This window comes from Hordeum vulgare, chromosome 4H (genome assembly GCF_904849725.1).
Source record: "Hordeum vulgare subsp. vulgare chromosome 4H, MorexV3_pseudomolecules_assembly, whole genome shotgun sequence".
Lineage (NCBI taxonomy): Eukaryota > Viridiplantae > Streptophyta > Magnoliopsida > Poales > Poaceae > Hordeum > Hordeum vulgare.
The window spans coordinates 135,549,974-135,564,257 of record NC_058521.1 but is presented as its reverse complement, the minus strand read 5'-3'; positions in this window follow the sequence as shown (position 1 = coordinate 135,564,257).

The following is a 14,284-nucleotide window of genomic DNA, read 5'->3' as shown; positions in this document are numbered from 1 at the left end:
TCACCCCCCTTTTAATAGCATTGGCTTTCCTATGGACTCAAATGTTATTTCTCACAAATATAAAATGTAGATTCTTGTAGCTTGAAGCTTGGCCAATCCTATTCCTTTCCTTGCAGCAAGGGGTATCTCCTCACAATCCTTTAGCTAATGCATCTTTGATCTGTTCTGAAATATACTTAGATAATATCATTAGTTCAATGACACATATGTTGTTACTAATTACCAAAGCTACCTTAGGTAGAAATTGTGCTTTCAATCTCCCCCTTTTTGGTAATTGATGACAACATATAGATCAAAGCTTCGAAAAAAATATATAATTAATGATTAGCATCGTCGCTTTGAGAAGTATGCGAAAAACAAGAGCCCCCCCCTAAATTAGTGCATTATTCTAAATTTGTGTTTGAATGCAAATGCACAATTGATTAGGATCATGGGTCGCTCTTCCATGTCAAGTACATCTTGGTGGTGTGCATAAATGATATGAATGAATAGTAATGCACATAACACCAAACAAATGAGTGAATGATCATCATGTAGATAGCTCAAATATATAATGTAGTAGCATTAACAATCAAAGCTATGAGCAAACACAACCAAGTTTAAGACATCCAAAAGACCAAATGTTTTGAAAAACCAAAAGAGAGCAATAAAAGGAAAAACTATCTCTCTCTCTCTCGAAGCCCTAATGATCTATACACTTCTCCCCCTTTGGCAAGAAGTTACCAAAAAGTTTAAAGGTCTAGAGCTAAGCGTCACTCTGGGCTCGATCTCCTCCGCTAGCAGTTGATGGAGTCGACAGGAGAGCGTCGACGAAGGCTTCAGCGGATATCCTTTGAGGTGGAGGTGTTAACAATGGAGGTGCAGGAGGTGGTGGAGCTAAAGGCGCTGATGCTTGCGCTCATGAAGATGGTCTTTGCATCGATAACTAGCATAGCTGCAGACCTAGTCTGAGTCTTGAACTGACTAGGTGTAGGAAGATATGAATAATCATCATCACTGCTGGAGCGAGGTGTGTGCACTGCATCAACTTCATGCTTTAGCTGCTCAACTGTGGTATCAAAGTCAGTTACTTTGATATCCAAGTCATGGAATTTAGTATCCACGATCCTCTCAAGTCTCTTGTGGTTCAACAAAATTTCATAAATATTCTTCTCCATCCCCTGGATGGTGCTGATAAGAAATTGCATCTTCTCCTCTCTAGTTCTCAGTTGTGGGGCTGGAGATGCTCTGGATGCCTCTGCCTCTGTTGCTGCCTCTACTTGCTGACGAGGTGTAGCCGAGATGGGATGGCTGGGGTCCATCACAACCTCGTTGTCTTTGAACTCTGGCTGAAGTGGCAAGTGTGGACCATCAAGTTGATATGCATGCTTGCCAATCTTGGCATTGATGAGCATCTGAATGTACGGAGCATATCCATAGGATCTTTTCTGGTTAGTAGCTGTCCTCCTCACTGTCTCAACTATAAGATCCATCACTCTAATCCTTGTGTGGGTCTCGATGTGGTGCAGCATGTTCATGGAATACCCTTTGATCATCTTCTCATCTCCTGACTTGGGCATCATGGTGTACCTAATAATGGTGTTTGCAGTGGGTATCCCAGATTGCAAGAAATAGACGGAACCAAGCTTGTGTGTCTTCAAGTACTGGTGAGACACTAGATTGTACATATTAGCCATAGTGTTTTGATTCATTTTTGGTTCAGATTACACATCCAAGTCACCGTCTTGGACCTTTGGGGCACCTATGATTGTAGCCCACTCCTCCATAGTGCAGTGTAGTAGAATTGCATGATCATCTTATCGTTACAGGTAGTCATCTCTTTGCGAAGAAAATCTTCAATGTTAATTGCCCTGAAATTATCTGTCACATGAGGGAAGAAGTCCTCATGTTCCTTGATGTAGTCCAAGTCTACATATCTTATGTCACTTACTGCGGGACTCTTGTCCAATAGCAGTGTCTCATAGAATCTTGTTGCTCCTTCATGTGAAAGCAAGGATCTTTGGCACTTCTCCTCCTAACAGCATAGGGATATGTTGTTCTCCACAATCCCATACCTGGATCCCTTATCTTCTTCATGTCCTCAGCAACTGGGTGAGCATCATTGTGCAATGACAAGTGATCTCTCAACTTCCTCAACACAGAAATATATTATTCCTCTGCTGCAGGAGTATCTCTGGATGCATAGCCCTTGTTCTTCTCCGCTACAGGTATATCCCTAGTAGTCCTCTTGGAAGCTACTGGCTTCTTAGACTCGGGAGCAGAAGGTTTTGTCTTGGGTGCAGACATGCTTAGCATTGCATCTACCATAAGCTTCTTCTTCTTGGATGGAGGTGGATTTGAAGTTTCCTCTTCCCCTTCTTCCTCAGGAGATCCTGATGGATCTTCATACATGGATGTTAACCTCTAGGGATGGCAATGGGTACCCATTACCCACTACCCTGCGGGTAAGAACCCTATTAGGGTAAGGGTATGGGACAAAAACTTACCCATGGGTATATAAATAGGAAAATCTGAAACCCATCGGGTAGAGCGGGTACGGGTATGGGATCATATAACCCGTACCCATATACCCATGTACCCATATAAAATCTATGTAAACTCAAAATTATCTCTATAATCTACACTATGTCAATAATTTATGAATTGAAAGTGTATGTCTATGTGTTGTTATTTATGACTATATGATGTTGTTTTATAAGTATGTGTTGTAGTTATAATCTATCTTTGTAAACTATATGATACAGTGCATTTTATAACTATAAGTTGTTTAAATTGATGTTTTACAAATATGGGTAATTTTACCCGCGGGTACCCGTCTACCCTGCGGGTAAAGGGTATGGGAAAAAATTGTACCCGTTGACGGATATGGGTAAGGGTGATGGGTAATATCAGACGGGGCGGGTAAGGGTATGGGGAAACTCCACCCGTAGCCATACCCTGCGGGTGCCATCCCTATTAACCTCCCAACAATGTGTACTATCCTCTTGTGATCCTCTTCTGCCCTAGATTTTAGCTTGCTTGGAAGAGGGATTCTCAAGGGTGGGTTTCATCCCTTTGTGAGCAGTCTCTCAGGCTCTCATAGAAGCACTCCTGGCATACTCCTTTATCACAGTTTCTTGACTGTGACCCTCTCCTTTTGATTTTGGGGAATGCTTTCTTCTAGAATGAAGTCAGCATCCTCCTCATCTGAATTTAGCTTCTTTCTGGACCTGGTAGCTGCCTTGGGCAAATCATGGGAGCTTGGAGTACCTAGGTCAAAAGAATTCCTCTCATGGCTAGTGCCTAAGTCCATTTCCACATTAGGCTCTATGGAATCATTCTGGCTATCCCCAGATCCTGACATATCGACAAGCAACCAAGAAAACAAGTTGACCATGTGAATAAATGTAGAAGAGTAGGAGTGGATGAGCATCACAAAACGCATAAGTTTTGAAAATTTTGAACTCAAAGTTTTAAGTTTAACTTTCTACAAAAAGGATTTCAGTTCCGTCGAGTCAAGAATTTCGGAGCCACCGAGACAAACAACCTCCTTAATAAAAACTTGGCTGCCTTTTCGTTTTCACCAAAAAGAGCAACTCAGTTTCACCGAGATTGTTCTCAGTAGCCCTAAAACATAAATAAGTAAGACCGATTTTTCTGACTTGCTGACACCGAGATTCAGTTTGCGGACGGTTAAACCTAAGAACCTCTTGTTCTCTAATCTAATGGAGATTTCTTCTGGATAGGAGCATTACAAACATGGATTGTAGATGGACTTAACCTATTTGGCAAGAAACAGATTAGGGAGCTCAAAGAGGGGAGAGATCTTTACCTTAATTTTGTGAAGATGTCCTACGACGGCGGCGGCGGGAGAGATTTCCAAAGAGGACAAGGACTCCTGTGGTGAGGGCGCACAGGAGATGAACGACGATGTCCTGGAGATGAGAGCATGACACCAAGGGGGTTGCACGAGTGGCATTTGAAGATTGAATTTCAAAAGTTGGATCTGCTGGATATATATATCCCCTGTTGTTGGTCACACCGAGTTGGAAATTCCGGTGCCACCGAGTTTCATAATTGTTAGGTGACACTAAAACTCGGTGAGGCCGATATTTACAAATTGATGGGACCGAGATTATAAAACCAGATCAACCCTATTGCTTCGGTGGGACTGAGATTAGGAGTTGTTCACACCGAGTGGCACATGGGAGGTTTTGGAAGTCAGCTCTTGCCGAGATAGATCTCTTAGTGCTCCTCACACAGCGTGTCCCTAAAGTGCTTGCTCAAATATTTGATGTAGCATGAATATAATTTGAGACGAGAAAGCATAGATAGCTAGAGAGAGGTACTTAGGAATTCTTGTATATCCAATTGGCCAAAGAAATTGAAAAGCCGAATAACAACAATTGGATATTCTTGAATGAGCAAAAATTTGCATACCAACATGCTCACACAATAAGATGTCAAATAAAACTTGGCAAACATGCACAACCACTCCAGCATCTACCAAGCACTTTGGCGATGACAAAGTCATCTACTCCCACTGTCCCAAAATAAGTGACCAAAATTAGTACTAAGTTAGTATAACTTTTGTACTAAAGCAGTGACACTTAATTTGGGACAGAGGGAGTATATATGAGTATATCGACTTAGGAGTCGAGCAAGAATACTTGGTCATAGGACATACTCATCGTTTAAGCACAAGTGAAGTTGCCACTTTTATATAAAGCTTTTAATGTGTTCACACCTTAAGACATTCTTATACTCAAGTCTTAGAGTAAATCTCCCCTTGATGTGACATCCCCCCTAAGAGGGATAAACTAACCTTGGCTTTTGTCGTAGAAGACTTCATGTAGGTGAAGTACTGGTGGATGCTCATTGTTGATGAAGATCATCTTGAGTTGGGAGCAATCCTTGTTGTTTCTTACTCTTCTCACCCACGTGGGTTAGTCCCAAACACAAGGAATACATGCAAGGATATCTATGGACATGGAGTGAAGTACATGCGAGATGATGCCCATTGATGCATTAATTACCTTGTCCCTTGCTTACCTTTGAGGGAATGTGTGACTCCTTGAATTAATGCATATGGTTGGAGTTGATTGCATATAGTTCTTGACAAAATGAATAAGAGTGAATTTCATTGGCGGAGTATCCCCTCAAGAACTTCTCTAGTTCTTCTTCTTGGGGACCCACATCAACTTGATGGGGGTCCTTGGAGTTGTGGTAGCACTAGATAAAGTAGTGCTAGCAGTGGCCTTGGGAATCCACTTGACCATTGCTTGGGGTTCTTCCTCAAATGAGTTAATCTCCTCTTGAAGCTTGTCCTTGCCCTTGTGGTCTTGTGGTGGAACGTCATCTTGAGAGCTTGTTACTTTGAGGAGACTAGGATCATACTTCTCCTTTTGGGGAACAAACTTCAGGATGGGGTATTGACCTTCTTCCCATTCAACTCCGTTGGCATTGAAGTAAACAACACCTTGCTTCTTTCGGTGTCCTCCTTGCTTGCGTACAATCTCCTCAAATTTCTTACTTCTCGCAAGACTCTTGAAGACACCTCTCTCTATAATTCCTTTCAATAAATTGTTTTCTTCCTCAAGTGCGACTTTTCTAAGAGAATCATTAGTGGAATCAAGAGAGTACTAGCAACAACATTTGATTGAGCATTAGTGTTGTTGTTACTAGATGAAGATACTTTCTTGCATTTGTTACTAGTGTGCTTAGGGTTAACTTGTGGAACAAAAGTAGACAAGAGTAATCGTTTGGCTAGATAAAAAGAACTCTTCTTTCGAAGATCATCATTGATTGCTTTTAGAAACTCATGCTCTTGCTCTAAATTTAGTTTCTCATGAGTTCTTGCAAGCTCTCTATGATCTTCTAGAGTAGATTCATGAGCTAAATTAAGAGTGTTTAATTCTTTATCTAGACGTTCAATCTCTTTCTTATCATCATCACATGACTTATCTTGACTAGCATGAGTATAATCAAGTTCATTTTCATTGTTATCACTAGTTTTACCAAAGAGCAAGTCATCTTCTCCTAGAAAGTCAGACTCATCACTATTAAAGTCAAAGTACCTGGGGTGTGATACCTTGGGGCCTTTATCCATGATGCAGCTTCCAATCCCTTCATTTGGTGAATTAAATATGTCATAGGAGTTGGAGGATACGAGTGCTAGACCGGCAGCACCTTCATCTTGAATATAGTCAGAGTTGGAGTGATAGCTTCTCTCGGATTGGTTGTCGGACTCGGAGCTAGATACCCATTCACCAACATGAGCTTGATGTCTTCTTCTTGAGTTGCTCTTGGTGTAGTTGTCTTCTTCTCTGATTCCTTACTTCTCTGGGAGGGTATTCGTTGATAATGATCTTCTCTACTCCTTCTCTCTCTTCGAGGTGACTCTTCTCTTGAGATTCGTCTTCTAGGTGACTCTTTTATTCGTTTGTGGGGAGCCGAGCACTCATTGGAGAGGTGAACGGGCTTTCCACAATTAAAGAAGTTTCTGTCATGACTAGATGAACGCTTCTCTTCATATCTTGAGCTAGAGCTTCTCTCTTTGCCTCTACTCTTGTAGAACTTGTTGAATTTCCTCACCATGACGCTTATTTGTTGATTGGTCACAAGGTTGTCATTTGAAGTAGCATAAGCATCACTTGAAGCTTTGTAAGCACTGCTTGACTTGTTGTGCTGCTCTTCTTTGTCCTTGAGTGACATTTCATACGCGACAATCCTTCCAATGACTTCCGTTGGCTTGAGATCCTTGCAGTTTGGCATCATTTGGATCAATCTGCACATGGTGTTGTACTTCCCATCCAAATCTCTAAGTATCTTGTTGATGATGAATTTTTCGGTCATCTCTTTGCTTCCCAAGCCGGCAATCTCATTTGTGATGAGAGCTATCCTAGAGTACATCTCAGCGACTCCTTCACTATCCTTCATCTTAAACTTGTCAAGCTGACTTTGTTGCACATCCAACTTATATTCCCTAACGGATTCGGTACCTTCGTGCATGTCAATCAAAGTGTCCCAAATTTCCTTGGCATTCTCAAGACGGCTGATTTTGTTGAACTCTTTCGGGCATAGGTAGTTGAATAGAATGTCATCTGCTTGAGCGTTTTATTGCAACATCTTCAATTCTTCTGTGGTTGCTTCGCAATCCAGTTTGTTTCCATCACCGAAGAAATCACCATGCAATCCAACACAAACAACAGCCCAAACAGAGGGGTTATGACCAAGAATATACATTTTCATCTTATGCTTCCAACTAGCAAAGTTTGTACCATAAAAATATGGACCTCTATGGTGGTAATTTCCCTCACTAGACGCCGTACTCTCATAGGTTGTGAAACCAATGCAATGGAGACCAAAGCTCCGATACCACTTATAGGATTCGAAGTATGTCTAGAGGGGGGTGATTATACTACTTGACCAAATAAAAACTTAGCCTTTTCCCAATTTTAGTTGTGGGCTAGTTTTAGCAATTTTAACTAGTCAAGCACACCCTACACATGCATATTTGAGAGTACTGCATAGGAAAGTGATGACATGCAAATGTAAGTAGAGGGTAGGGATAGGAAGATCAAACACAAAGGTTGACACAATGATTTTTGGCGTGGTTCCGATAGGTGGTGCTATCGTACATCCATGTTAGTGGAGACTTCAACCCACGGAAGGTAACGACTGCAAGAGTCCATAGAGGGCTCTACCCACAAGGGGTCCACGAAGAAGCGGCCTTGTCTATTCCACCATGGCTTACGTCCACGTAGGACTAGCCTCACTCGGGGTACATCTTCACGAAGTAGGCTATCTCCTTTCCCTTACAAACTTTCTTGGTTCAACTCCACAAAACGAAGTAGGAGGATCCCAAGTGACACCTTACCAGTCTAGGAGCACCACCCTCCAAAAGCTAATAGATGCGGTAGGACGATGAACTCCTTGCTCTTGTGCTTCAAAACATAATGTCCTCAATACTAAAACACTCTCTCACAGATTCGGCATGGGTAGAAGAGATTGATTGGGTGGAAAGTAACTTGGGGAGGCTAGAGATCAAGTTTCGAATGGATGGATTGGAACATATTGATCTCAACACATGAGTAGGTGGCTCTCTCTTAGAAAAATGGATATGGAAAGTGTGTGTGTGTGTGTGTGTTCTGAGTGCTTCCTCTGCAAATGAGAGGTGGTGGATGGGTATATATAGGCATCTCCTAAAATCCAATCGTTACAACATTATTGCCCAACTCGGTCAAATCGAAATAAATCTTGCTGGCATCGAGTTGCACAAAATGTGGTAACTTTCATATTCTCAGTGAGACCGATATAGGAATCTCGATGGTATCGATACGGTGACCTAGGGCAATTTCTAAATCTCGGTGAGACCGACTCCAAAACTTGAAAATTCCAATTCTTGAAAATGACACACTAGAAAGTTGGTAACCGATTTTTGGTGGCACCAAAGTGGAAGTTGGTGGTACCGAAATTCTAGGGTTTGGCAAAGGTTCTGTGTGTGGAAAAAATTAGTAAGGTCGAGTGGAAATTATTGGTGGCATCGATTTTGATGTTTAGGCTTGGACAAAGAATATTGTGGGAGAATGGTTGAGTTTTTTTGGTGGCTACTTAGTTGCATATCTAGACAACCTATTTATTGCTAAACTTAATTTGTTAAAGAAAAGCTAAAAATTGGTAGTTGCCTATTCACCCCCCCCCCTCTAGTCAACCATACCAATCCTTTTAACCGGAATTGGTGGTGTTTGAGGATCGGGTTAAGGCTCGAAGTAGTCCCGCCAGAGTAAGCAATGGTCACTCGCCTTGTTTCTTTAAAGATGGAGTCTACCCCGGGATCAAGCCCCTGAACATTGGTCGCTTCCTACTAATGTGGACATGGACGATCAAAGCAGTAACCATAATCTCCTCATCATTGGATGAAGAATCATCTGAAATGCAATTGAAATTGTGTAAAAACTACTCATCGCTGGAGTCCATTTGTACCTTGCGGGGAAACCGTCGAACACCTCGCAGTCATGGTGGAAGAAGTCGGCCGGTGAAGAGCCTTGCGCCTCTCCGAGATCAGGTAGCAGGTCAAATCAGGTGTGGAGGCAAATGTCATGGCGTCCCATGAGAGAGGTAGCCACGCTTGTGTGTTGCCGGTAGGGGAGGCAAGAGGGTGGTGGCATCAACATTTGGGTGGTGTGACAGTGGCGAAAACGGTCCCCCAAACGTTCGAGTATGGGGTCATCGTGGGGTGTCGTGTTGCTCGGGGAGGTATGTGGGTGTGGGCGGTCGGCCTAGGCATCGGAACTGAGCGGCAGCGGTGATGGGTTGGGCGTTCACGTGTGTTGGTTGTCGATGAAAGGAAGAAGGATGCCCAATGTGCCACCGACTAGCAGGCCAGGGGGGACAAGGGAGTGCCTACGCAAAGGAGGCTTAAATTTGGGTCTGAAATGGGTCGCGCGCGGACAAAAAAGGACGTTGGTCCATTTGTGTCGGCGCGCTGGACCGCCTTTTGTGTCCATTCCGACCCAAATGGACATGCGCACAGAGTTTGGCTTGGTGCTTTGGAGTTTCTTTTATGTTTACTCCACTTTTTTCTTCCCCCGACAATGATGTTGAGTATTGTGATTAGATTGGAAACATAAGATCGACTAGGAAGCATCTCGACTTGTCTTGTACTCCAAATAGATCATATACTCATATATATATATATGTGTGTGTGTGTGTGTGTGTGTGTGTGTGGGTGGGTGGGTGGGTGGGTGGGTGTGTGGATATATATGCCCACGAGGCTCAAGCAATACAATCAACTATTCCTATAATTCACTCTCTCCCATCTAACATGCTATCAGCCTAACCGATCCAACCCTAGTCACTTCCGCTCCGCACTGCCCACGGGACGGTAAGTCGCACCACATCGCCCGTACCTAGGGTAGGTACAACGTCGTGTTGACCGACTTCCCTAGAAAGTCTTTTTTCCGATCTCTTGATCCGGATTTCCTCTCTCTCGCTGGTCGCATTGATCAGTGTTTTATTTTTGGCTTTCTGATCTAAGAGTGGTTTGCGTCGCCCGAAGCCCCGTCGACCATGTGCCTCTACTCCAACACTGACGCAACTGGCCGGCTTCTTCTCCGACCCTACAGCCTTACGCGACAAGGCGACCTCTAATTGTTGTCCTCCGCATGTCCGCCTCCCCGTCGCCCTACGCCAGCCGTTGCCGCCCTGCTCCTCCTAGGACTTCTCCATCACCTCCCACTTCTGCCGCGTCTGTACTACTATCTGCCTCTTTGTCTGCATAGGGCTCGCTGCCTATCGGCCACCAACCTCGTCGAGCTCACCGGCTGCACCGTGAAATGCCGGCTGTCGGTCGCACCAGGCTCGTCGGCTGTTGTATTGGTCGCTCGGGTGCTTTCTGCGCTCGTTCGCATGTCGTGCCACACTGACCGTCGACGGCGTCTTCATCTTCGGATCCACCGCCATCCCACCTCCATCGAGTGACGTCCCTGTCCTCGCGCGCGATCGGATTGATCACCCTCCCGCTCACGATCCGCCTTATCTATGATGTATGACCGATGTGGCCGCTTGGTTGTGCGCTCCTCTGACGGTCCCATGAAGACTGTCCCGAGTACAGCGCGCCCTCCACCAATCAAGCAACTGGTTGCTGCTCCGTCGCCCCATTGGGTCGTAGCGCCGCCGCCTCATGGTTCTACCCACGGGTGCAGCAAGTCACGTGTTGCCGCTACATCTCCCCTTCGTGTCGTAGTGTCGTGGCACGCGGACCACGCGACCCACGAGCCGCTGCTACACCGCCCCATCGAGTTGTAGTGCTGCAACACGCAATCCCCGCCATTGCCTGAGGTCGTCTCGGTGGCTGCACCGTCCCACCCTCCGCTACTGCGTTGCCCCTTCGGACCATAGCAACATGGCTCACGGTCCATGCTGATGCCTTAAGGTCTTCCCGTCGTTGCCCCGACCTCCGTCGCCCCTTCGGGCCATAGCATCACGGCTCGTGGTCCACTTTGCCATCGTCGTGCATCTACTTCCCGTGGTATGCGTTGCACCGCCTCCCTTGGCACGGGACTGCCACCGTCCATGCCGGTCTTTGTCATGTTGTCGGGTTACTCCTCACCTACTTTGAGTATTGCCATCGCGCTCCTAACCAATCATCACGGCCGCTGTCAGGCCGTGTCCGATGCTCCACTTCAGCGTTGTTATAGATCTCTCACCGAGTCATGCCACTGGTCCACCCCCTTCATCTTTGTTTAGCACGAGCTCATCGCCAGCGTCGTTCTCGTCTTCCCTGACAACTTCATCTACTCGAACCACCGCGGCCAACATTGCCTCATGCCGATTTGTAACGCAACCGTCATCGAGTCCTTCTCTGCTAGCCCCCTCGACATGGTGTACCAATTTGTGCGGGTCCCCATCTATGCATGACCGATGCTGGCAACACCGACGCATGGCTTTGTCTTTGATGTGTTCCCAGACCTGACAAACATGTAGTGGTGTATCGTCAACATCACCTTCGTCCGTGTGCGCATGCCTGATGCTGGCAACACCGATACGTGCCTTCGTCCATGAAGTGTCCTCGGGCTTGGCAAACCCGATTTTATGCATCGTTAACAACGCCTTCTTACCTATGCACCACTACTTCGAGACCACTATGTCCATGACAAACTCGGCGCATCCTTGCACCTGCGGCTCCACGATGACTTGTTCGACACCGACCACCCTAACTCTACATCAACCACGACATTCTTCGCACGGCTACCTCGACTATGGCTACATTGTCCTACACTCTCAGCTACATCGACTACGGCCTTGCTTGAGCAACCTCGTCATTTTTCACTCCAGACACAACTTTCATGATGCATCGATTATTACGACTGTGGGGGGATGACCATTGGCTTACCTTAGGATTCTTCTCGAGTCTCACTATCTACGTTGCTACCATTGTGACTACGGGGGGATGTTGAGTATCGTGATTAGTTTGAAAGCATAGGATAGACTAGGAAGTATCTGACTTGTCTTATACTCCAAATAGATCATGTACTCCTATATATATGCCCACGAGGCTCAAGCAATACAATCAACTATTCCACCAATTCACTCTCTCCCTTCTAATAAATGGACTTGGCTGATTTCATTTGCTCAAAATGTTTTTTGAAGCACTTTAAGTTCCATACTATCGTATTGGAAGTTTTTTTTTTGCAACTTTATCAAAAGAATTTTGACCTCTGGCCGGTTATAAACGAAAAAACAACACCTCAAACAATCTTGTAAAACATCACACTTTAAAACCTACTACGTGGGATGGAGTATACACGTATGAATTTTTATTTAAACATACGACAATTGTGACTTGTACAATAAGACAACAAAAGAGGTTGTTGTTTTAACATAGGTTGCACTCATATTTCAAAAGCACACTTTACACGTATATATACCTCATCCCACAAGTTGATTTTTTGAATCTTTTGTGAAAAACTTTTGGTATGATTTTATATTTGAAAAATTGTGCTTTTGGTATGATTTTATATTTGAAAAATTGTGCGATGGAATAAAATTCCAAAAGGCAACGTGAGGTACAAAGTGTGTAAAATTAATAGTTGTGAAACATGTAGCATATCACTTAGCATAAATAATATGGGACTTAAATGGGTTTGTTTATTTATTATTTTTGGATTCTTACCAAGACTAGTGACATCCGTCCTCAGCAAGCTATCTGTGTCATCACCATCTCTGGCACACGGTTTGATCTCGGAGTTCATTTATCTTCTCTCCTCTATGGCCAGGAAGAAGGTGTATCAAAGACCGAAGAGCGTATCACCAATACTCCGATGTGTTGAGCATCTTCAATGCACCCATATCGTTTGGCCTATTTAAAACCTTCTAAAAATGTGAAATGAATTCACAACACTAATAATTCACGTGTCTTATGTTACTTGTTTTTTTAATATCAAACCGTAGAAAAATTGTTCTACGCTATATTTTCACTAATAGAAAATATGTGGTAGAAACAAAAATAGTAAAACTAAGGAAACAGAACTACCCAATTCCAATTTTTGGGAAAAGGAACATTGTATCAAAATTTATTATCTACGCACTACGCAAACTCTTGAGCATGCTTCTCTTTTATTTTGAATCTCGGCAATTTAAGATCCTTCTTAAGGTAAAATCTCCATGATTGAATTGATTATTGTTGTGCCATGAAAACTTTTCCATTCTTTTGAATTCAAATATTCGAGCAAGCAATAATAACAATTTCTGTAGCAAATGTTTTGGGTAGCATGTCCATAGCCAACATGGTTTACTCATAGACACATGTGCCTCTGTTCTTTCCTAGTACTAAATTATTCAAGCATTATGTTGCGAAGTTGCAATCAAAGAGCAGGTGGAGTAGTGTTTCTTCATCTTGGTGATTGCAGTTTGGCAATGGGGATCATCCAGCTACATCCCTTTCCTTGTCAGCCATGCTCTGGTGTTAACTCTATAGTGGGCAACTAGCCAATAGAAAAATTTGTGCTTTACCCTGCTAGAGTTGTTCCAAATGAGTTTAAATATTGGATGTCCTTCATGCTCTCCCGTTACTTGTTTGTACATTTGTATGGATGAGTAGCTTATTTCAGATCCCTTAGAAGACCAAAGATCATTTTCATTAGGAACTAGCTGAGGCATGTTGTCCCTAAGAGTATTGTGTTGTTGGATGACTTCCACAGAAAGGGGTAGATGAAATTGATCTAGTACACGTGGAGTATCAAAGTATTCCTCGACTGAAATATTGTCATTGATAGCATATGAGTGCAACTCTAGATATTTAAGTTGAAGTCATTGTTCTTCCCAAGTATATTTCCATAGAAGAATTGTTTTTTCAGATTTTAATTGGCAGGTAGAGTTCTCCTTTAACTCATTCCACGGGGAGAGATGTGCTTTCCACCAAAATGACCCTTCTGGCTTACCAGTGGGAATATTGCTCTCATAGTATTTTTACCATCCCAACTTTATCCATGGAAGATTTTTTTGATTAAGGAATTTAGAGATGTTCTTCATGAGCGAAGCTTTGTTGTGAATTGCAATATCGAATATACCTAGTCCTCCTTGCTCTTTTGGTTTGCAAACTTTAGACCATGAAATTAGTGCAGATCCTCTATCCTCCATTCAAACTTTCTCCATAGAAAATCTCTTAGGTATTTGTTGAGTTGTTTGGTTACTCCAACAGACAGTGCCAAAGTGCACATGAAGAAAACTGGCAGAGCATAGAAAATTGATCTAATGAGCAAAATTCTTCCATCATATGATAGTAGGGTTGAGCAACGAGTTA